The following is a 24,386-nucleotide window of genomic DNA, read 5'->3' as shown; positions in this document are numbered from 1 at the left end:
GAATCAGGTTTAATATTGCTGGCATATGCTGTGAAATCTGTTGTTTTGTGGCAGGAATACATTGTAATACATAATAATAAAAAGTAGAAATTCCAATAAAAATATAAAAAATAAATTAAATAAGTTGTGCAAAAGAGAGCAAAAGATCAGTGAGGCAGTCCAATCACAAACAAGAGAAAATCTACAGATGCTGGAAATCCAAGCAACACACACAAAATGCTGGAGGAACTCAGCAGGTCAGGCAGCATTTGTGGTAAGCAGTAAACAGTCAACATTTTGGGCCAAGGGTCTTCATCAGGACTGGAGAGAAGTCAGAATAAGAAGGTGGGGGGAGGGGAGAAAGAAGTACAAGGTAGTAGGTGATAGGTGGAACTGGGAGGGGGAGAGGGGTGAAGTAAAGAACTGGGAAGTCGATTGGTGAAAGAGATAAAGGGCTGGAAAAGAGGGAACCTGATAGGAGAGGACAGAAGGCCAGGAAAGAAAGCGAAGGGGAAGGAGCACCAGAGGAAGGTGATGGGCAGTTAAGGACATACGGAGAGAGAGGGAAAAGGGAATGGGAATGGTGAAGTGGGGACAGGCAGTACTGGAAGTTTGAGAAATTGATGTTCATGCCATCAGGTTGGAAGTTACCCAAATGGAATATAAGGTGTTGCTCCTCCAACCTAAGTGTTGCCTCTTTGTGGCAGTAGTGGAGGCCATGGACTGACATGTCGGAATGGAAATGGGAAGTAGAATTAAAATGTGTAGTCACTAGGAGATCCTGCTTTTTCTGGTGGACGGAGCATAGGTGCTCGACGAAGTGGTCTCTCAGTCGACGTTGGGTCACATCGACATACAGGAAGCCACACCGGGAACTCCGAATACAGAAGATAACCCCAACAGACTCACAGGTGAAGTGTGGCTTCCCTGAAAGGACTGTTTGGAGCCCTGAATAGTAGTGAGGGAGGAGGTGTCGAGGAAGGTGTAGCACTTATTCCACTTGCAAAGATAGGTGTCAGGAGGGACAGAATCCCCTTCATTTCACCATAATTAGGATTTCCATGCTTCATGTAATACTGACTCTGCCTTGTGACACCCAACTCCTTTTAGTCATCGTTAGTGGCAAAGCTCACTTGCAGCTTGTTTCCTTGTGGAGTCCTGGTCACAGGCCTCAGCGTTGCATTCCTCGTCTTTCTCCTCTCCTGCCGCCTGCTCCTCTTCACCTTTCACCGCAGGAGCGTCCTTGATGAGAACATGAGAATTACGTAGGGAGTGATCCCTGTGGAAAGCAGAAAGTTGTGGGGTGGAAAAGATGTGCTTGGTGGTGGGATCCCATTGGAGATTACAGAATTATGTGTTGGACGTGGAGGCTGGTGGGGTGGTAGTTGTGAGAGTCAGTGAGTAGTGAGGTAGTGTACATTTATCAATTCAGATATATGATGGCAGAGGGAGATGCCGTTCCTATAATGTTGAGTCATGTCCTTGATGGTAGCAATGAGAAGAGGCCTTCCTGAAGGGTGTCGTCTTTTTGAGGCGTCACTTTCTGAACATGTCCTCGATGCTGTGGAGGCTAGTGTCCATGATGGAGCTGGCTAAGTTTTCAGCTTTCTGCAGCTTTTTCCCGTGCAGTGGTCTCTCCATACCAGACAGTGAAGATGCTCTGGAGAAAATTGCGATTCTTTGGTGTCACACCAAGTGAACTCAAACTCCAAATGAAATATAGCCGCCTCCATCCATAGCCGATGTTCCTTACTTGATCATTTGTGCCATGGTGTCCGAGGTTTTATAAGGCTACGGTCAGACCACATTGAGTACATTGTGAACAGTCTTGGGAACAGATATGCTAGTATTGGGAGAGTGAAAAGCAAATTCATGAGAATGATCCCAGGAGTGAAAGGGTTAACTCATAAGGAGCGGTTGAAAGCTCCGGGCCTATACTGACTGGAGGCACCCAGAGGAAACAGATATAGTCATGGCAGAACGTACAAACTCCTTTCAGACAGTGCCTGAGTCAGCATACAGAGAGGAGGTGCAGCGGCTAACAGGCTGGTGCAGAGCCAACAACCTGTCTCTCAATGTGAACAAAACAAAAGAGATGGTTGTTGACTTCAGGAGAGCATGAAGCGACCACTCTCCGCTGAACATTGACGGCTCCTCCGTTGAGACTATTAAGAGCACCAAATTTCTTGGTGTTCACCTGGCGGAGAATCTCACCTGGTCCCTCAACACCAGCTCCAAAGCCAAGAAAGCCCAGCAGCGTCTCTACTTTCTGCGAAGGCTGAGGAAAGTCCATCTCCCACCCCCCATCCTCACCACATTCTACAGAGGATGCATCGAGAGCATCCTGAGCAGCTGCATCACTGCCTGGTTCAGAAATTGCACCATCTGAGATCGCAAGACCCTGCAGCGGATAGTGAGGTCAGCTGAGAAGATCATCGGGGTCTCTCTTCCCGCTATTACAGACATTTCCACCACGCGCTGCACCCGCAAAGCTAACAGTATTGTGAAGGACCACATGCACCCCTCATACAAACTCTTCTCCCTCTTGCCATCTGGCAAAAGGTACCGATGCATTTGGGCTGTCACAACCAGACTGTGCAACAGTTTCTTCCCCCAAGCTATCAGACCCCTCAATACTCAGAGTCTAGACTGACATCTACATCCTTTATTATTATATTGTAATTTGTCATCTACTGTGCCTATTGTCTTGTTTATTAATTATTGTACTGCCCTGCACTGTTTTGTGCATTTTATATAGATCTGTGCAGGTCTGTAGTCCAGTGCAGTTTTCATGTTGTTTTACATAGTCTAGTGTAGCCTTGTGTTGTCTCACATAGTCTAGTGTAGTTTTATGTTGTTTCATGTAGCACCATGGTCCTGGAGAAACGTTGTTTCGTTTTTACTGTGTACTGTACCAGCAGCTTATGCTCGAAATGACAATCCAAGCTTCTCTTAAACATTGAAATCAAGCTTGCATGCATCACACGTGCTAGCAGCTCGTTCCACACTCTCATAGCACTGTGACTGAAGAAGTTTCCCCTCATGGTCCCCTTAAACATTTCACCTTTCATCCTTAACCCAACTACAGTGGAAAAAGCAACACACATAAAATTTGCTGGTGAATGCAGCAGGCCAGGCAGCATCTCTAGGAAGAGGTACAGTCGACGCTTCGGGCCGAGACCCTTCGTCAGGACTAACTGAAGGAAGAAGCCTGCTTGCATTTACCTTATCTCAACCCCTCGTAATTTTGTGTACCTCTGTCAAATCAACAGGTTTCAATAGGTACATTTAATGTCAGAGAAATGTATATAATATACATCCTGAAATTCTTTTTCCTGAAAATCTCCCCTGTCTTCTATATTCCAAGGAATAAAGTCCTAACCTTTTCTATTTTTCCTTATAACTTAAAGTCTTCCAGTCCCAGCAACATCTCTGTAAATTTTCTCTGCTCTCTTTCAACCTTATTTATTTCTTTCCTGTAGGTAGGTGACCAAAACTGCACACAATACTCCAAATTAGGTCTCACCAACATCTTAGACAACTTCAGCATGACATTCCATTTCCTCATTTCCCCAGTTCGTTGACCACATCCTTACCAAATCTCAGAATCCAAATTAGATTCAGATTTATTATCATTAACTTACATGAAGTGAAATTTGTTGTTTTGTATCAGCAGTACAGTACAAAGCGTGTCACCGTAGCGGTAGGTACAAAGGGTGTCACACCCCTTGTAGTGGTTAGTACAACAGTATTGTAGCTCTAGGTGCTGGAATTTGGAGCTTACTTCCAGTGCCTTCAGTAAGGCGTTTGTACAAACGGTACATCCCCACTGTGAACCACGTGGGTTTCTTCCTGGTCCTCCAGTTTCCTCCCACAGTCCAAAGACATACTGGTTAGGAGGTCATTGGCCATTGTAAATTGTCCTGCGATTAAGCTAGTAGGGTTAAATAGGTGGGTTGCTGTGTAATGTGACTCATGGGGCAAAATGAAGGAATAATGAGGTGGGTTAATGGGTCCATGGAGGGTTCAGAAATCTGATGGCAGAGTGGAAGACTCCTGTACTGCCTCCCTGATGGTAGGAATGAGAAGAGGGCATGTTCTGGGTGGCGAGGATCCTTAATGATGGATGCCGCCTTCTTGAGAAATCACATTTTGAATGTGTCCGTAATGGAGTTGACTGAGTCTATAATACTCTGCAGCCTCTTACGATGCTGCATAGTGGAGCTTTCTTCCCAGTTTCAAATCTTGTCTGGTCCAGTCCTGATTCAGGCTTTTGCCAAAAAATGTCAATAATCCTTTCCCTCCACAGAGTTCCCCCAGCAGATTATTGGCAATGCACATGTGTGGGAGAAGGACAGAGCCGATCCTCACACCGCTCCCTCACTATTAGAGCATGTTTTGGATACTTCAAACCTCTGTTTTTGTTGAGTGCTCACTACTCCATGAGACCTCACTCACCTCAGCTCTGAACTTGCTCCATGGAGCGGACTCACTTCCATGGGCACTGTCTTTCATGTTCTGTGTGTTATTTACCCTTTTTTAGCGTTTGCATGATTTACTCTCCTTTTCACAATTGAGCCTTTGTGGTGTGGAATTCTTAGTGAATTCTATTATGTTTCTATTTCTATTTCTATCTTTGATATCTCTTTTTTTCCCTTCTCAAGGTTCTTTTGAAGACTCTGACTTGGAGTTACACGCTGACTTCGGCTCTTTGCGGGAGTGGGACCCACTCTCGGGCCCTCACGATTGGCTGTTTCTCGATATGCCAAGGATGCAGCCTAGAAGACTAGCGCGCCTTTATGGTGCCAGAATTTCGCGGCTCTGAAGGCGGGCAGATTCGAGGCCGGTACCGCTGCCTGATGCGTCGTGGGAGATGGAAGATCGTAAGCAGCAACCTGACTGCTGGCTGTGTGCCCAGAGACCTGAGATCTCTGGGCATAGACCTCGGAAAAAGCGACGCAACAGACTTTTAACACCATAAATCAGTGAGTTGTTTTGTTATGTCTCCCCTCTCGCTGTGAAACGGGGACATCTCTTTTTCACTTATTAGGGAGAGAGAGCCTGTGGTATGTCAAATTACCGGTGAACGAGTAGTCTTTGGGGTACTGCAACTCTGTGTCTTTACTGATGCTTTGTTGCATGGTTGAGTGCTTGGTGGAGGGTGCAGATGTTTTTTTGCTGGTGGGGGGGCTATTGCTTTGCTGCTGCTTATGCATGGGAGGGGAAGCTGGTAGGGTCTTTAGAGTTCTAATACTTAACTGTCATTCATTCTTTGGGGCACTCCTCTGTTTTTGTGGATATTTGCAACGAAAAAGAATTTCAGGATATATATTGTATACATTTCTCTGACATTAAACTGAACCTATTATTTGTTTATTTTGTGGCTGTCTGCAAGAAGATGAATCTCAAGTTTATATACAGTATGCATTTTGGAGGCCTCCTTTGGTCAGAGTCAGCCATTGATATTGTGTCCCGGCTGTCAAGGTATGTAAGCCTGGGTAGTACAATATGGAGACCAAGCTGTTGCTCATGTAGCAAGCTCCCCTTCTCCATGCATCTGATGATCCCAAAGGAATGGCAGAGACCGATACAGTTCGGCACCGGCAGTGTCGCAGGAGTTTCCAGTCGGAGTTGAACTCAAGGTAGGACTGCCTTACGGACTTCAGCTCTGGACTTTTCCCTTGGGGTTTACTCCCAAAGTTTTTCCCATGAGTGGGTATAGCCGTAAGGCAGCAGAGGCTTGAGATCAGAGCTTTCCCTCTCCTAGATGAGCTGCCAACCACGGCTGTGAGCCCCATCTGCCCAAAGCAACTGGTCTTAAGGCACTAATAACCTGCCTTTGCCCCTTCTCCTATCAGTAGGAGCAGTTCCGCTGGGCTTAGTCTCCTAGTCACACGTGAAGACCAGGAGCTGGACTTGGATTTTGGAGGTTATTTGAGTCACATGCCATTGGGTGCATTTAGTAGATCACGGGAGCTTATCCCTACTACCTCCCTTGGCTATAATAAGCTTAAGTAATCATGGTATACAGACTTTTATAATAAAATATATTGAACTTTTGATCTATGAAAGGATTGTAAAAGCTACTGCAGTTGGAGGAAATCTCAAATGAACCAGGAAATGCTGGAATTACTAAACAGGTCAGGCAGCATCTCTGCAGGGAGGAACTGGTTTAACAGTTCAAGTGAAAGAATGACCAGAGTTTGACACGGAATGTGTTTGGTGAGCACAGTAGCATAGCAGTTAGCTCAACGCTTTACACTGTCAGCGATCGCCAGTCAGGGTTCAATTCCCGCTTCAGCCTGCAAGGACTTTGCACTTTCTCCTCGTGACTGTGTGGGTTTCCTCCAGGGCTCTGGTTCCTCCCATCATTCAAAGACATACGGGTTAGTAGGTTAATTGGTCACATGAGTGTAACTGGGTGTTGCGAGGTTGTTGGGACGGAAGGGCCTGTTACCGTGCTGTATCTCTAAATAAAAAGTACAAAAAGAGTTTACAAATGCAGCATAGACGGAGAGAGGGGAGCCCTCCCCTCTTCTCTGCAAGTTAAATCATATTTGGTTTCTAACTTCATGGTTTTGACAAGGAGGCTTTGACCTGAAACATTACCTTCTCCCCGCCGACGCAGCCTGATCTGCCGAGCGTTTGTGCAATTCCCTCATCTGTTTCAAGCAATCCGAGTTTTTACATATTGTTGGTATTATGTGTTCTCTCTCACGCTCACAGAAAATCACGCAGATACACAGACACAGACATGCACACACACAGAAACCTGTACAGTTGCACACATGCATAAACGTACACACGTGCTGATGAGTAGATACACACTACAAATACACGTATCTGCACACGCATGTACAGAAACACAAAGGGAATGTATATTGCTTACAGAAACACACGGGCATAAAGTACGTTCACGTAAGCAGATGTGTGCAGAAATGCACAGAGAATTATCTGCTCAGCCCACATTCCACACTCCCCACAGACACACCAGACTCTAAACACATGGAAGCATAGACATAAACACACACACACACGCACACTCATACACACATCATCACACACATGGGTACACTGGAATGCCTCATTCGAAAGCAGACGTGGTCATTCCTGTTAATGGGTGGAATTTTGTGTCATCTGGCCTTTCCACATTTACTTCTTTGCCTTCAGGGAAGCCAAACCTGGGGGAGCCATTACTAATCACAGAAAGAGGAGCCATTATTACACGGTGCTTTACTAGAAGATTCACTGGCGACTTTCAAGAATGTTCCTAGAAACACTTGTCATGGGGTTTGGAGACTTGTGTGCCTCAATGACCCGGAGAGTGATGCTGGCAGGAGTCAAGGCTTTATGCTTTGGCTTTTGGTAAACAGATCAAAGGATAGAGGCCAGACTAACAGTCGTCCACCAGTCCTCCAGGTTCTGGGGTTCAGCTCAAGGCTAACAACCCTGAATAGTCGAACAAAACTGTTAAAGAAAGAGCAATGAAGAATCCTTCTACATCTGTGCACAACAATATTCCTGAGTCTCCACCAGGGACTTCCATGGTTGACCCTGAACCATGCCTGGGGCACAATGGAGAAGATGGCTGAGGACAGACAGAGATGGATGACCTTTATTTCTGCCCGAAACACCAGCGGTATAATGGGCAGTACAGTAAGTAAGAAATACTTGTAAAAGTATTCCCCCCCTACCACCATCCATATATTATTAATTTTGGACTGCACTCCGGAGATTTTAGAGTTTATTTTATGTATATATTCTTTGTCGTGCTGCAAAACGTTGAGCTGCTAAACTGTGTTTCATTGCTCCACAACAATGACAACAAAGGTATTCTTATTCTTATTCTTAGAAAGGAAAAAACCAAACACAAGAAACTTTGCAGCTGCTGGAAATCTTGAGCATCACTGAAGGGTTTTGGCCTGAAACACCGACCGCTTATTCCCACCTATAGATGTTATCTGCCTTGCTGAGTTCCTCCAGCAGTTTGTGTGAGTGTGTGTGTGTGAGTGTGAGTGTGAGTGTGTGTGTGTGTGAGTGTGTGTGTGTATGTGAGTGAGTGTGTGTGTGTGTGAGTGTGTGTGGTGTGTGTGTGAGTGTGTGTGAGTGTGTGTGTGTATGTGAGTGAGTGTGTGTGTGTGAGTGTGTGTGTGTGTGAGTGTGTGTGTGTATGTGAGTGAGTGTGTGTGTGTGTGAGTGTGTGTGTGTGTGTGAGTGTGTGTGTATGTGAGTGAGCGTGTGTGTGTGAGTGTGTGAGTGCGTGTGTGTGTGAGTGTGTGTGTGTGTGTGTGTATGTGAGTGAGTGTGTGTGTGTGAGTGTGTGAGTGCGTGTGTGTGTGTGAGTGTATGTGTGTGTGTGAGTGTGAGTGTGTGTGTGTGCGTGTGTGAGTGTGTGAGTGTGAGTGTGAGTGTGTGTGTGTGTGAGTGTGTGTGTGAGTGTGAGTGTGTGTGTGTGTGAGTGTGTGTGAGTGTGTGAGTGTGAGTATGTGTGTGAGTGTGTGTGTGTGTGTGTGTATGTGAGTGAGTGTGTGTGTGTGTGTATGTGAGTGAGTGTGTGTGTGTGAGTGTGTGAGTGCGTGTGTGTGTGTGAGTGTGAGTGTGTGTGTGAGTGCGTGCGTGCGTGTGTGTGAGTGTGAGTGTGTGAGTGTGAGTGTGTGTGTGTGTGTGAGTGTGAGTGTGTGTGTGTGAGTGTGTGTGTGTGTGAGTGTGAGTGTGTGTGTGTGTGTGTGTGTGTGTGTGTGTGAGTGTGTGTGTGTGTGAGTGTGAGTGTTTGTGTGTTACAAAGGAAAAACAGCCATTTTGAAGGGGATGATTCCTGCTGGCTGCGACACATGAGCCCACATCATTTCTCAGCCACATTTTTAGTTTTAGTTCCCCTCTTACCTATTCTCTTCTCCTCACCTGCCTACCACCTCCCTCTGGTGCCCCTCCTCCTTCCCTTTCTCCATGGGCCACTGTCCTCTCCTATTAGATTCCTTCTTGTTCAGTCTTTACCTTTTCCACGATCACCTCTCAGCTTCTGATTTCTTTCCAGTCCTCCCCCACCCACCCACCTTTCCCCTCACCTGGCTTCACTTATCACCTGCCAGCTTGTACCCCTTCCCCTCCCCCTCTCACCTTATTATTCTGGCTTGTTTTATTTATTTACTGAGATACAGCATGAAACTCGCCCTTCTGGCCCAACGAGCCACACCACCCAGCCACTCACCGATTTATCCCTAGTCTAATCACCGGGCAATTTACAATGATCAATTAACCTACTGACCCATGTGTCTGACAGGAAACCGGAGCACATACAAACTCCTTGCAGGTTGTGCCGGAATTAAACTTGGGAATGCCACGAACTGCAATAGCATTGTGTTTAATAAGCTACCACAGCGCTTTCCCCCCCTTTCCTTTCCTGCCTTTTTGAATGGTGTCAACCCAAAACATCGACTGTTTATTCTCCTCCGTAGACGCTTCCTGACCTGCTGAGTTCCTCCAGCGTTTAGTGTGTGTCGCTCAAGACTTGCAGCATTTGCAGAATCTCGTGTATTTAGTGTCACTGAGCCCAGGAAAGGACACACATTAACAGCAACCTGGGGAAATATAACCTGTTTTCTACTTATATGGACAGAGCTCTCCCCGTCATTGACAACACAAAGAGTATTGTTATGGCGGGAGGAGAGACAGCAGTGCGCCGTGTACGCGCAGCCCTCCGGTAAAAAATGATATCGTTAAATAGGGGCCGTGGACAATTCTGATTTTATGGAGACGGATGGGAAAGCACAGAGGAACATCTGGAGAAATTTCTGAAACGCTCATTCACTGCTGTCGTTACTGCGCGGTCGGGAATCTTCCGGAGGGAAGGCCTCAAAATCCCCGGGTTTGCCTGCTGTTGGCGACCAAGATTGAGATTGAATCGTTCAGACAGAGATGGCGCTCAGTACTCGGTGTCGGAGAGTTGATTCCGAGGCTCGAAGTTTTCGGATTACTCAGAATCGGACTGTGGTCAGGTATGGCAGGGAGAGTTTCCTTCTCCCATCTGCGTGAGATGTGGGACATTTGAGAGATTTTGAACTTTTTACTGTGCTCATGGACTTCTTCATCAAGTTATGGTATTGTTGCCCTGTTGTAAATATATGTTATAATTATGTGGTTTTGTCAGTTTTTCAGTCTTGGTCTGTCCTGTGTTTTGTGATATCACACTGGAGGAAATATTGTATCATTTCTTAATGCATGCATTACTAAATGACAATAAAAGAAGACTGCGTGTCTTCATAATCTAATCTAATAGGTAGGATAGACAAGGGAGTGTCAGTGGACATTGTGTGTTTGGATTGTCAGTAGGCCTCTGACAAGGTGCCACACGTGAGGCTGCTTAACATGATGAGAGCCCATGGTATAACAGGAAAGATGTTAACCTGGATAGAAGACTGGTGGACGGGCAGGAGGCAAAGTGTGGGAATAAAGGGACCCTTTTCTAGTTGGCTGTTGGTGAAAAATGGTGTTCTGCAGGGGTCGGTGTTGAGTCTGATTCTTTTCACATTATATGTCAATGATTTGGTTGGCAGAATTGATGGCTTTTTGGCCAAGTTTGTGGATGACATGAAGAAAGGTGGAGGGGCAGGTAGTGTTGAGGAAGCAGTAAATCTGCAGGATTTAGATCAGGAAAATGGACAAAGAAGTGGAATATAGCGTAAGAATTGTGTCGTCATGCACTTTGTAGAAGGAGTAAAGGCATAGACTATTTTCTAAATGGGGAGAAAATTCAGAAATCAGAGGTGCAACAGGACTTGGGAGTCTTGGTGCAGGATTCCGAAAGGTTAACTTTTAAGTGAGTCAGTGGTAAGGAAGGCATATGAATGTTAGCATTCATTTCCAGAGGACTAGAATATAAAAGCGAGGATGTAATGGGGAGGCTTTATATGCATTGGTCAGACTGCACTTGGAATATTGCAAACAGTTTTTCTCCCCTTATCTAAGAAAAACTTGATGGCCTAGTAAACGTGGACATGGAGAAAATGTTTCCTATTATGGGGGAGTCTAGCACCAGAGGGCACAGCCTCAGAATAGAGGGACATTCATTTAGAACAGAGATAAGGAGGAATTTCTAGAGCCAAAGTATGGTGAATCTGTAAGATTTATTGTCATGGACAACTGTGATTGGGCATATTTGGGTATATTTAAAGTGGACATTGATGTGCTCTTAATTAGAAAGGGCATCAAAAGTTACACAGAGAAGGCAGGAGAATGGGGTTTGAGAGGGATAATAAATCAGCCACGATGACACAGCAGAGTAGACTCGACGGGCTCAACAGCCTAATTCTGTTCCTATACCTGGTGGTCTGATGGTCTTAAGAAGGTGGGTGGAGTTAAGAAACTGCAAGGGTGAAAGGACCCTGATGGGAGTTATATGCAGGCGTCCAAACAGTAGCCAGGACGTGGGGTACAAATTACAATGGGAGATAGGAGAAGCATGTAAAAAAGGCAATGCTATCATAGTCAAGGGGTATTTCAATATGCAGGTAGATACAGTAAATCAAGTTGTTGCAGGATCCCAAGAGAAGGAATGTGTGGAATGTCTACAAGATGGATTTTAAGATCAACTTGTGGTTGAGCCCACTAGGGAAAAGGCAACTCTGGATTGGGTGTTGTGTAATGAACCAGATTTGATTAGGAAGCTTAACCTAAAGGAACCCCTAGGAGTAGAGGTAAATATGACAGAATTCAGTTTGCAGCTTGAGCGGAAGAAGCTAAAATTGGATATATCGGTACTGCAGTTGAGAGAGGAGCTGGCCAAAGTTGATTGGAAAGGGCAGCTAGTGGGGATGATGCTAAAGCAGCAATGGCAACAGTTTATGAGGATAATTCGGAAAATGCAGGATCCATTCTTTTGAAAGTAAAAGAAGCATTCTAAAGGGAGGATGAGGCATTGTTGCTTTCAAAGGCAGTCAGAGGCAGCATAAAACTAAAGAAAATGACATACAATATAGCAAAAACTTGTGGGAAGCTAAATGATTGGGACATTTTTAAAAAATATCCAAAGACTACTAATAAAACAATAAGGAGAAATAAGATGAAATATGAATGTAAGTTAGCCAAAGTATAAATGAGGATACCAAACATTTTCTCAGATGTATAAGGAATTAAAGAGAGGCAAGTGTGGTCACTGGAACAGTGGAAAAGGATGCTGGATATAGTCATAGTCATATTTTATTGATCCCGGGGGAAATTGGTTTTCGTTACAGTTGCACCATAAATAATAAATAGTAATAAAACAATAAATAGTTAAACAGTAATATGTAAATTATGCCAGGAAATAAGTCCAGGACCAGCCTATCGGTTCAGGGTGTCTGACCCTCCAAGGGAGGAGTTGTAAAGTTTGATGGCCACAGGCAGGAATGACTTCCTATGACGCTCTGTGTTGCATCTCTGTGGAATGGGTCTCTGGCTGAATGTACTCCTGTGCCCACCCAGTACATTATGTAGTGGATGGGAGACATTGTCCAAGATGGCATGCAACTTAGACCTCATCCTCTTTTCAGACACCACCGTCAGAGAGTCCAGTTCCATCCCCACAACATCACTGGCCTTACGAATGAGTTTGTTGATTCTGTTGGTGTCTGCTACCCTCAGCCTGCTGCCCCAGCACACAACAGCAAACATGATAGCACTGGCCACCACAGACTCGTAGAACATCCTCAGCATCGTCCGGCTGATGTTAAAGGACATCAGTCTCCTCAGGGAATAGAGACGGCTCTGACCCTTCTTGTAGACAGCCTCAGTGTTCTTTGACCAGTCCAGTTTATTGTCAATTCGTATCCCCAGGTATTTGTAATCCTCCACCATGACCACACTGACCCCCTGGATGGAAACAGGAGTCACCGGTACCTTAGCTCTCCTCAGGTCTAGTAATTGGTTAGTTAGTTAGTTAATCCAGTACAGGTGATGAGCTCTATCATATAATGTCTGTATCAAATGACGTGGGTGCTCTTGGCAAACTTTTCTACAGAAGTAGTTTGCCATTGCCTTCTTCTGGGCAGTGCCTTTACAAGATGGGTGACCCCAGCCATTATCAATACTCTTCAGAAATTGTCTGGTGTCAGTGGTTGCATAACCAGGACTTATGATATGCACCAGCTACTCATACGACTATCCACCACCTGCTCTCATGGCTTCACATGACCCTGACAGGGGGGCTAAGTAGGTGCTACACTTTGCCCAAGGTTGACCTGCAGGCTAGCGTAGGGAAGGAGCGCCTTTCACCTCCTTTGGTAGACATGTGTATGTACCCCTCCACCCAAGTTTAACTAGCAAACTAATTACGGAGTTATGGGGAAGAACAAAATGGTGGATGAACTCATTAAGTATTTTGTGTCATTTATCACTGTAGAATATACCAGCAGCATACAAGAATTTTGAGAGTGTCTGGGGTCAGGAGTGCATGTAATTGATATTACTAATGAGTATGTGCTTGGGAAGCTGAGAGGCTGAAGGTAGAAAGTCACCTGGACAAGATGGGCTACACGCCATGGTTCTGAAAGAAGTGGGTGAAGAGATCATGGAGGCAGTCGGAGTGATCTTCCAAGAATTATTAGTTCTGGAATGTTTCATAGGACTAGAAAATCACAAATGTCATAAGATCATCAGACATACAGAAGGAACAGAATCAGACATTTGGCCCATCGAATCTGCTCCACCATTGCATCATTGCTGATTTATTATTCCTCTCAACCCTCTCCCTTGCATTCTACTCGTAACTTTTGACTCCAATCAAGAACCAATTGTCCGCCATTTGTCTGTCTGTGCCAAAAAATTCCATAGGTTGACCACTCTCTGGCTAAAGAAATTGCCAACTCATCTTTGTGGACATTCTTTTATTTTGAGGCTGTGTCCTCTGGTCCTAGACTCCCCCACTATTGGAAACATCCTCTCCACATTCACTCTATCTAGGTTTTTCAATACTATGTAGATCTCAATGAGATTCCCTCCCCCCCTCATTTCTCTACTTCCCCATGAGTACAGCCTCAGAGCTATCAAACGCTGTTCATACATTAACCACTTCATTCCCAGTATCAATCTTGTGAACTTTCTCTGGTCCCTCTCCAAAGCCAGCACATCCTTCTTAGACACAAACTTGAGGAAATCTGCAGATGCTGGAATTTCAAGCAACACACATAAAAGTTGCTGGTGAACGCAGCAGGCCAGGGAGCATCTCCAGAATCTCGGCCCGAAACGTCAACTGTACCTCTTCCTATAGATGCTGCCTGGCCTGCTGCGTTCACCAGCATCCTTCTTAGATAAGGGATCCAAAATTGCTTACAATACTTCAAATATGATCTGGCCAATGCCTTGTAAAGCCTCAGCATTAGATCCCTGCTTTTATTTTCTAGTCATCTGGAAATGAATGCTAACTTTGCATTTGCGCTCCTCACCACTGACTCAACCAAAGAGTTAAGACGGATACTTTGGCACTAAATCGTAGCAGGTTGGTCACACCAAAGAGGAGAAATTAGGACAAGGCTGCCAGGTAGAGCGACGATTTTCATTTCACTAGTCAGACTCAGAATTTTCCCAGGTAAAACTGGATTGTATTAACACACCACATTGGCCCCAGCCTTTCCTAACATAGTTCTGATCCTGGAATTGACTGCGTAATGAGCTGCCCATATGTCTGTCTGTGTAAAGCTTCTGAACAACCTGTCGACTTCCTGTTGTACTGCAGTCGCAGTGTGAACAAGAGATCCTGTTAACACACTGTCAGTGACGAAGGTAATTTGCATGTCTATGGAGGTGAGATGGTTGTGCTTCAGGCTGACAATCACCATGGCGTGGGCATGACGAAGAGGAAGTCAGAGAGGCACACATGCATGCATATATAAACATCAATACATGCGTGTATGTATGTGGGTATATGTAAAAGACAGAAACACAAGCGTGTGTGTACACACATACATTCATCCTTACACAAACAACTGCACACACACACATATGCTTGAGGCTTAATACATACACATACACTCAAGGACACATTGGCATGTATACATAAACATGCACACGCATACAGACGCATGCATGCACAACATGTAGAAATACAGACAAAACTATGCACTTGCATACATACTTTACATGCATGCAGAAACACACCCCCCCCCCCCACACACACACACACACACACACACACACGCACACCCTGCAATCCCAATATTGGCAAAGGGTCATTTAGTTTTTGCAAATCTCAGAGTCTTTGAACATATTCAGGGCAGTGGGAGATGAATTTTTGATGAGCAAGAGGGTGAAAGGTTACTCTGTAAAGGTATATGGAGATGACATTACAGTCAGATCAGTCTTGATGTTGATAAAGGTGGGCAATCTCAAGGAGCCTACTCCTGGCCCCAACTCTATAGGATCGTAAGACTATAAAACATAGGAGCAGAATTAGACCATTCAGCCATTGACTCTGCTCTGCCATTCCATCCTGGCTGATTTATCATCCCGCTCAAGCCATTCTCCTCTTAACCCCATGATCTGGCCTCTACAGCTGTCTGTTGCAATGAATTCCACAGATCCACCAACTTCTGGCTGAAGAAATTCATCCTCATCTCCATTCCAAAAGGACGTCCTTCTATTATGAGAGTGTGATTTGAAATTCATGTGTTTGTGTGACTTTGTTAGTCAGGTCATTCTGTAGAGCACTGGGGCTTTCATCTGTCTGAAACTGAAACATTTCACATCCATCTGTGCGAGTGGAGAGTTTGACATTTCATTCCAAAGACATTAGCGCAAATAATGCAACACTCCACCAGTACTGCACCAACGCTTTACCTGGAGATTTGATCTTAAACCTTTAAATTGGACAGGATCAAGTACCTTCCAGCACAGTGGAGGGAGTGTTGTCAACTGAGCCATAGCCAACACATGTGCGCGCGTGCGCGCGCACACACACACACACACACACACACACTGCAATTTATTGATGACCCCTAGATATGAACTCCAACTTGACAGGAAGCAACCTCTGTGTTTCTGTCCTTTCCCACCCGAGCTGGGCGTTCTCTTTTCCCTTCTCCCCCCACCCATCGAGTAGAAGATACAAAAGCTTGAAGGCATCTACCACCAGGCTCAAACCTAGTGACAGTTGTGACACTTGCAGACATTCTTCACTGATTTGATTTGACACAAACAATGCATTTCACTGTAAGTTTCAATATTTTGAAGTTCATGACATATAAAGCTAATTTCTTTAATCTTTAAGGAGAGCATCTACCCTGTTGTTATCAGACTATTAAATAGTTCTGTACTACGATAAATTGGATTCTTGACCTCACCAGTAAATAGCCCTAATGAAGGGTCTTGGCCCAAAATGTTGACTGTTCATTTCCCTCCATGGATGCTGCCTGATCTACTGAGTGCCTGTAGCATTTTGTGTGTGTTGTTCATTATTAAATACATGGAGCTGAATCATGGACTAACTACAGTAGATACAGTAAACAACAGTAAAGACCTGGAACAATACAGCAAATACAATAAAGGAATTGAAGGATTAGTTGGAGGAGACCAACATGAACAACATCTCCACCACGATAAAGCAACACAAACTCTGATAGATAAGTTACGTCATCCAAATGTCCAACTCATACTCCTCAAACAGATCCTTTAATCCCAAGCAATGCACATGAAGCACTGGAGGACCTCAGCAGGTCAGGCAGCATCTATGGAAAAGAATAAGCAGTCAACTGAGTCCTGAAGAAGGGTTTCATCCCAAAACACTGTTTATTCATTTCATAGATGCTCCCTGACCTGTTGATTTCCTGCAGCATTTGTGTGTGTTGCCAGGGAAGTGATAGATGCAGACACAATGGTGGTGTTTAGGAAGGTTTTAGTTAGGCACGTGAATATACAGGGCATGGAGGGATATGAAGTGTGTGCAGACAGAGGAGGTTGCGTTTCATTAGGGATCATGGTCAGCACAGACTGAAGGGTCTGTATGCGGAAGGAATGTTGCCTCAAAGAGGCAGAATCCATGATTACGGATTCCCATCACCCAGTATGTGCCCCCTTCTCATTGCTCCCATCAGGGAGGAGATACAGGAGCCTGAAGGCACACACTCAACCATTCAGGAACAGTTTCTTCCCCTCTGCCATTAGATTACTGACAGGCATTGAACCCATGAACACAACCTCACAAATTTATTTTTCTCTTTTTGCACTACTTATTTAATTTAATTTTGTAAATGTATAATTATTCTTATTGTAATTTACAGTTTTTATTGTGTATTGCATTGTAGCGCTGCAGCATAACAGCAGATTTCACGACATATGCCATTATTATTAAACCTGATCCTGATTCTGAATTGATCTATTTTCTAACCAGAATCTTTAAATATTTTGTTTGGGCCGTACTTGGAATATTGCATGCAGTTCTGGTAGACTATTACAAGAAGAGTTTGGGGACTGTGGAGAGGCTGCAGAGGAGGCTCCCCAGGACAATGTTTGGATTAGAGGACACGTACTGTAAGGAGACACTGGGCAAATTTAGGCTGTTTCTCTGGAGCAGCTGAGGCTGTGGGGAGACGCGAGGAAAATTAATAAAATAACGAGAGGCACAGGTGGAGTAGATAGAAAGCATCTTATCTCCAGGGTGAAAATGTTCTGTGCTGGAGGGCATGCACTTAAAGCAGTGGTTCTTAACATTTTCTATGCCATAAATCCTTTTTCAGTCTGGTGAAGCCTATGGACCCCTTCTCAGAATAATGTATTTAAATACAGAAAATAAAATAGTTTGGATTACAAAAGAAACCAGTTATATTGAAATATAGTAATCAAAGTATTAAAAAGACAAACTTGTGATATAGTAATATATGTGCTTCTTTATTAACACATTAAATAACAAGACTTTACATTTAAAATAAAGGCAAGTTAAAACTAAATTTTATTTTTTAAAGACATTAGTGTAAAGGTTGTTGTTGCTCGGCTTGAATAAGAACATTGAACTGCGAGCTGGTCTTTGACAAAGCAACATGCATGTCATCTTGGACATCAGACCACAGGGTTGCCTGATAGTTGGCCAGCTCCATCGCACAAGCAACTGCAGACAGGAAGACTACGATCATGTTCAATCTAGCAGGGATCTAATAACTAACATTATTTCAAAGTAGTGATGAGTGTGCTGTAAACGATATTTTGAGATATCTGTAACAATGATAATATGATACGAAAAACTCAATGATTTCTATTGGTGACAAAGTCACCGGTACTGCTAAAACTACTGTGAGTTGTTGCCTACATTCACCATTTACAGAATGCTAAATTTCAGTTAGAGGTTTGTGAAAATGAAGATATAGATTTTTCCCCATCCAACTTCACGTGGAGACCCTGGAACCTATCCACAGACGCCCCCAAAGGGGCCATGGACCCCAGGTTAAGAGCCCTTTATTTAAAGTAGCAGGTGGAAAGTGAGAGAGAGAAGATGTGTGAGGCAAGCTTTTTAACCAGAGAACGAAGGGTACTTGGAATGTGTTGCCAGAGGTGATGGTGCAGGAAAATATGAGAATGGAGTTTAAGAAGCTTTTAGATAAAAACATGAATATGCAAGGATGGAGGGACGAAGTGGCAAAATGGTTAACTTAACACCTTATGACGGCAACTGTAAGAGTAGGGTTCAATTCCCACTGCTGTTTGTATGTTTTTCTGAGTTTGTTGACTAGCGAACATTCTAAACTCAAACAAAGATCTTAAGCCTTATGGGATATAAATAGCCACAAGTACTCTCTCTAAAAGGAGATTATACTGTATCTACCCAATCTTCAAAGACTAGTTCCCTGTTTATTCTCTGCGGCAGGTCTTAGCTGCCAATAACCACTATTTGTGGTTCCCACATCTCTACCACAGCGAAGAGACTTCCAGCTAACAAATTAGCTTAAAACACAGTTCATTTATTTACAGTGATACACATTTGAATTCACACCTTCTTAAAACCATTTAAAACTCAGAGAGCATTGCTATCTTAAATGTTTCTTTCCTAATTACAAAACGTTTCTAAAACACAAAGCATCTCTTCAAAACTCAAACCATTTCCAAAACACAGGTGCAATTTCTATATAACTAAAAAACATACCACGATGCAGACAAGCAAATCATCTGTTGTAGAAATCGAAGTTAGAGGAATAGATTCTATTCACCCCAGCTTCTCTCATTCTTCTTGATGTTTTTCAACCACTCCTAATAAGTCTGAACTGCTCTTAACGTTTATGCCCTTTTTCTACCACCTGGGTGACTGTGATACTCTTTCAACGCAAATGTTCTAAAAGCATTTTGGAGACGCAGTTCTTCAGCTACCTACCATTAATATTGTAAAGCTGTGAAGCTAACTTCCTCGAGCACATAAAACCTTCCAATTATAAATGCACCATTATTATTGATATGCTAAATAGTATAATGCCTCTGTTCCGCAAGCTTCCTTGAATTAAGCAATTTAGGAGGCAGCTTCTCTGTTTGAAAGACCTAAATTAAACAGCCCATTGTCTAATCCTGCATCTTGAGCAGTACTGAAGCAGGTGTAGTGAGCAAACTATGGCTGTAGTAGCAGGACTGGGTGAGCACGTGGTTGAAGAGTCTTCATGCCTTCACTGCTATCACCTTGTGTTCTTCTCTCTCCTTCCCCACCTTTTAAATCTACTTCTCAGCAATTTTCTCTAGGCCTGCCAAATGGTCTTGGCCCGAAACTTCAACCGTACTCTTTTCCATGGGTGCTGCCTGGCCTGCTGAGTTCCTCCCGCATTTTGTGGGTGTTGCTTTAGATTGCCAGCATCTGCAGATTTTCTCTTCTTGGGTCTTTGGACAATACTTGTGTTAACCTTAAGGTGATTACTGTTTGTCGTTTACATTTCAAGAACTGAAGAGTGACTTCCCTTTATGACCAGAAGTCAAACAACTGTTACCTGGAAGTTTACTTCCATCTGTTTGTGTTCTTACAAGTGGCAGATGCTGTATTTACAAAGGTAGATTTGCAAACAAAAAAGAAAGAGAAGGAGAACTACTGGCCAAGAACTGAATATGTATCACACTGTCAGTGACCATGTGGGTTTCATCCAGGTGTTCCGGTTTCCACCCAAATTCCAAAAGGCAAACTGTTATGTTGGTGCCAGAAACGTGGCAATACTTGCAGGTTGCACCCTGCACATCTTGGACTGTGTTGGTGATTGACACAAACATATATGTTTCTATATATACACGACAGATAAAACTAATTTTTGTCTTCTATATGGACATGTTCATTCACTCATTATGTGCCATGTTGTATGATGTGGGTGATCATGCTCTTTGACCAAGATTGCTCTTGGCAAATTTTTCTACAGAAGCCTGCTACTGGACAGTGTCTTTACAAGACAGGTGACCCCAGTCATTTTATCAGTTCTCTTCAGAGACCTGAAATAAACAGCCCATTGTCTAATACTGCATCTTGAGCAGTACTATCGCAGGTGTAGTGAGAAAAACCTTACTTCTCCCAGGACGTGATATGCACCAGCTGATCATACCACCATCCAACCCCTCATCCCATGGCTTCACGTGATCTTGATTGGGGGTGGGGGGGCGGAGCGGCTAGATAGGTGCTATACCTGGTCGAAGGGTGGCCTGCAAGCTGGTGGAGACAAGGAGCACCTTACACTTCTTTGGAAGAAATATGCCTCCATTCTGACACCCAACTATGGACCACGTACAGAAGGGATTAGGCTTGATTGGTCCAGCACAACAGTGTGGGCCGAATGGCTTGTTCTTTTTCTCTACTGTTCTATGTTCTACTAAGTCCAGCCTTTGAAACCACCCCCTCATGCTACTGAATATTTCCTTGCTCTTTTTGACCATCAAAGAGATTTTTCCAGCCTCCTGAAATATTTGAAAACTTACTTTCTTTCTTGAAGCTCTCCAAAGGTGGAGCGCTGTCAGTAACCTCTCTTTGCATCTGAATATGAGCACACTGATTACTCAGCTCTTTGCTGAACATAGAACAGTAGAGGTCCTTTAGCCCACAAAGTTACTTTCATCCTTTACCTAATCTAAGATCAATCTGATCCTTCCCTCCTCCACAGCCCAGGATAGTTCTATCACCCATGTGCTAATTTAAGAGTTTCTTAAATGTCCCTAATGTATCTGCCTCCACCACCACCGCTAGCAGGGCGTTCCATGCATCTACCATACTCTGAGTAAAAAAAACTACCGCTGACATCCGCCTATACTCTCTTCCACTCACATTAAAATTATGTCCCCATGGATTAGCCATTCCTGCCCTGGGAAAATGTCTTTGGCTGTCCACTCAACCTATGCCTCTTATCATTTTGTACACCTCCTTAAAGGCACCCATCTTCCTCCTCACTCCAAAGAGAAAAGCCTTAGCTCACTCTCGCTATCCTCATAAGGTATGTTCTCTAATCCAGGCAACATCCTGGTAAATCTTCTCTGTACTGTGTTTAAGGTTTACACACCCTTCCTGTAAAGAGACAACCAGAACTGAACACAATATTCCAAGTGTGGTCTAAGCAAGATTTTATAGAGCTATAACATTATCATGCCCTCTAGTCCAGGAAGCACCCTGGTAAATGGAAATAATTTGGAAAATGCGTAGCTCAAGAGGTCAATGTGTGGGTTGAGTTCTCTGACCCTGGCAATTAACTTGGAAACATTTTGTCACCGTGCGTGGAGAGATCGTCAGTGCGCTGTTGATTGTGGGGTGCCCTCCGAATGCTTGGCCTTTATATACTTGTCAATCAGCTGGTTGGATGTCATTTTGGAAACTTATTTGTGATGTGGGGAGGAAACCTTGTCCCTGATTGGCTATGGGGTGAACGAACCAAGCTGTTAGACAGGACCAATGTGACCTACAAAATCCAAAGCGGGGACTGCAGCAAATATTACACCTTGCCAAACTGGGAGAAAAATATCCACAAGGATCCCTGAACATCAACTGGCTGTGGAGTGACTTGACCAACTCTGCCTAGTCTCTACGCATGAAGATCAAGAAGGGCACAAATTCGACTGGGGCCTCAGTGAAAGTCATGGCACAAGCAAACACACAGCATGCAGGAGAAATCTTAGAAGTGTGGTTTTCTGTGAAAAAGTCTGCCAACAAGCAGGTAGACCTCGAAACTAGTTATGAGCCGATGTGGGCAAAATTCCAGACCACCATGACAAAATTGACTACACAGCTAATCAGCGATGAGGTTTCCTCCCCACTTCACAAGTGAGTTTCCGAAATGAAGTCAAATCAGCTGATTTGTAAGTATATAAAGGCACACTACAATTATTAGTGCACTGACGATGTCTCTTCACATGGTTTGCAAGTGAATTGCCAAGATTGGAGAGCATCTCAACCCAGCCGTCTTGGTAAATCTCCTCTGCCCCTTTTCTAAAGTTTCCCATCCTTCCTATAATGAGACTTCTAGCACTGAGCATAATATTCCACTATTGAAGTTATGCTCTCAATAGTAAAACATGCTGACTTACTCATACATAACATTGTAATACTGAAGTGTGACATAAAACTACACATTAGTTTTAAAGTTATCCTTCTTATGGGATTTATGTATTGAAGCAATTGCTTGCTGAAGTGTTATTGTATTCTAGCTGCTGGATATAAAACTTGCATTGAACGTGATCATCAGTCTGCATGTTCAAACGAGCCTCGCTCTGTATAATTTCCTTCATTAAAGCTTATAGCAGCTCGAGCGGTTTGAATGCCTACTGTTAATTATACAGTAATGAAATTCTTCACCACATTTTCAGCCGCAATTCAAGGACCAGTCTATTTGTGTTAGGCTTTGGATTTTGCGATAACAATTGGAATGCCTCAGAAGAGGCAACAGAGATTCTCACAGCAAAGCAAGGCCATGGGGCAAGTGGGAAATTGTTTAAACAGGAAAATGTCTTACCCAGAATCAAGTTTAATATCACTGGAATATATCATATAATATGTTGTTTTGCGGCAGCAGTACATTGAAATACATAATAAGTACCATAAATTACCATAAGAAAAAAAAATATATGCAGTGGATTCTGATTAATTGGGCCAGTTGTTAATCGGGGCAGCCATTTATTTGGGACAATTCTTAATGAACAAAAACTAAATCGAGAAGGTAGCCGGGATTCCCTTCATTTATTTGGGACACTATGTCATTTAATTGGGCTAGGACACCATTGCCTAACAGTTTCTAATGAGTGCTTGTCTGGCCGTTAAACACCACACTGTGTCTAGGGCGAACAGTTTTTAAATAGCATTGGTTGTGTGTGTTTGTGTGGAAAAAGCAGTAATTTTTGTAACTGGTAGTTAGTGAGAAATAAACAGTAAGACAATTCAACACTGTTTTGGTTACCACAGTTTGAAGCTTTCAAGCTTGGAGATGACAGAAATGGCCAGGAGTGAAAATGAAACCATTTTACTACTTCAACAAGTTAGAGACTATGACGAATTTGAAGGTACTCGACAATCTTGAATGTTACAATGAAAATGAAAATTTGGAGGATGTAATCATCTAAAGCAATGTATGTATAGGTGTCTGCACTGACTTTGTTCATTTTCAGGCAATCAAAAGAACACAGTAGATATCCATTAGGAACTACTACACAGTTTTATAAAGGTATTGGTAGTGTTCTTATTTCTTCTGTATTTCATTTAAATGAGACTATAAGGCTACGTCCACACTACGCCGGATAATTTTGAAAACGCCGGTTTCGAGTAAAAACGACAGGCGTCCACACTAAGCGTTTTTCAAAATATCTCTGTCCACATTAGACAGATTTTTGGGCTAATCTCCTCCTACTGGGCACGCACAGGACACGCAGAAAACAAGTGAAGAGGAAACGGTATATTTGGTGCGCGTTTGTCCAGTTACAAACTAGAAAAACTTAAAAGGAATTGCTCTTGGCTCTCGCGCAGGAGGACTTAAAACTAAAAAAAAAACAAATACTGGAGCGTATGGAGGCAACCGACAGGGAGTTCATGGACAGTATGACCCAGCTGACGATGAACATTGAAAAACTGACCAACTCTGTTGTATTAATAAAGCACCTTGTTCAATGTATAAAACATGTGTTATCAGTGTTATCTTGCATTTCCATACAATGTTACATTAGGCTGTTGCACATCTATTGTCAGAGAAGTACTTGCATAAATAGGTAAACCACCTTGGTTGTTGGTTCTTGGTTCTTGATCCTCCAAAATATTCCGCATGGAATTTAAACTGGAGATGGTGGAGGGTGTTTTCTGTCCTTACCTTCATACAAGCAAGGACAGAAAACAGGGCAAAGTGAGTATACTTATTTATTCAGTAAGCTATGGGTCGAAATATTTGGTGAGTACATTTCTAACTCTTCTGGCTTCAGTCTCGTTGCCGTCTGTTCTGAAATTGTTAGGTTCTGCGAAGCGCAGAATC

Source organism: Mobula hypostoma, chromosome 12 (assembly GCF_963921235.1).
Source record: "Mobula hypostoma chromosome 12, sMobHyp1.1, whole genome shotgun sequence".
Classification (NCBI taxonomy): Eukaryota; Metazoa; Chordata; class Chondrichthyes; order Myliobatiformes; family Myliobatidae; genus Mobula; species Mobula hypostoma.
The sequence above is the reverse complement of the archived record's forward strand: the minus strand, read 5'-3'. Positions refer to the sequence as shown.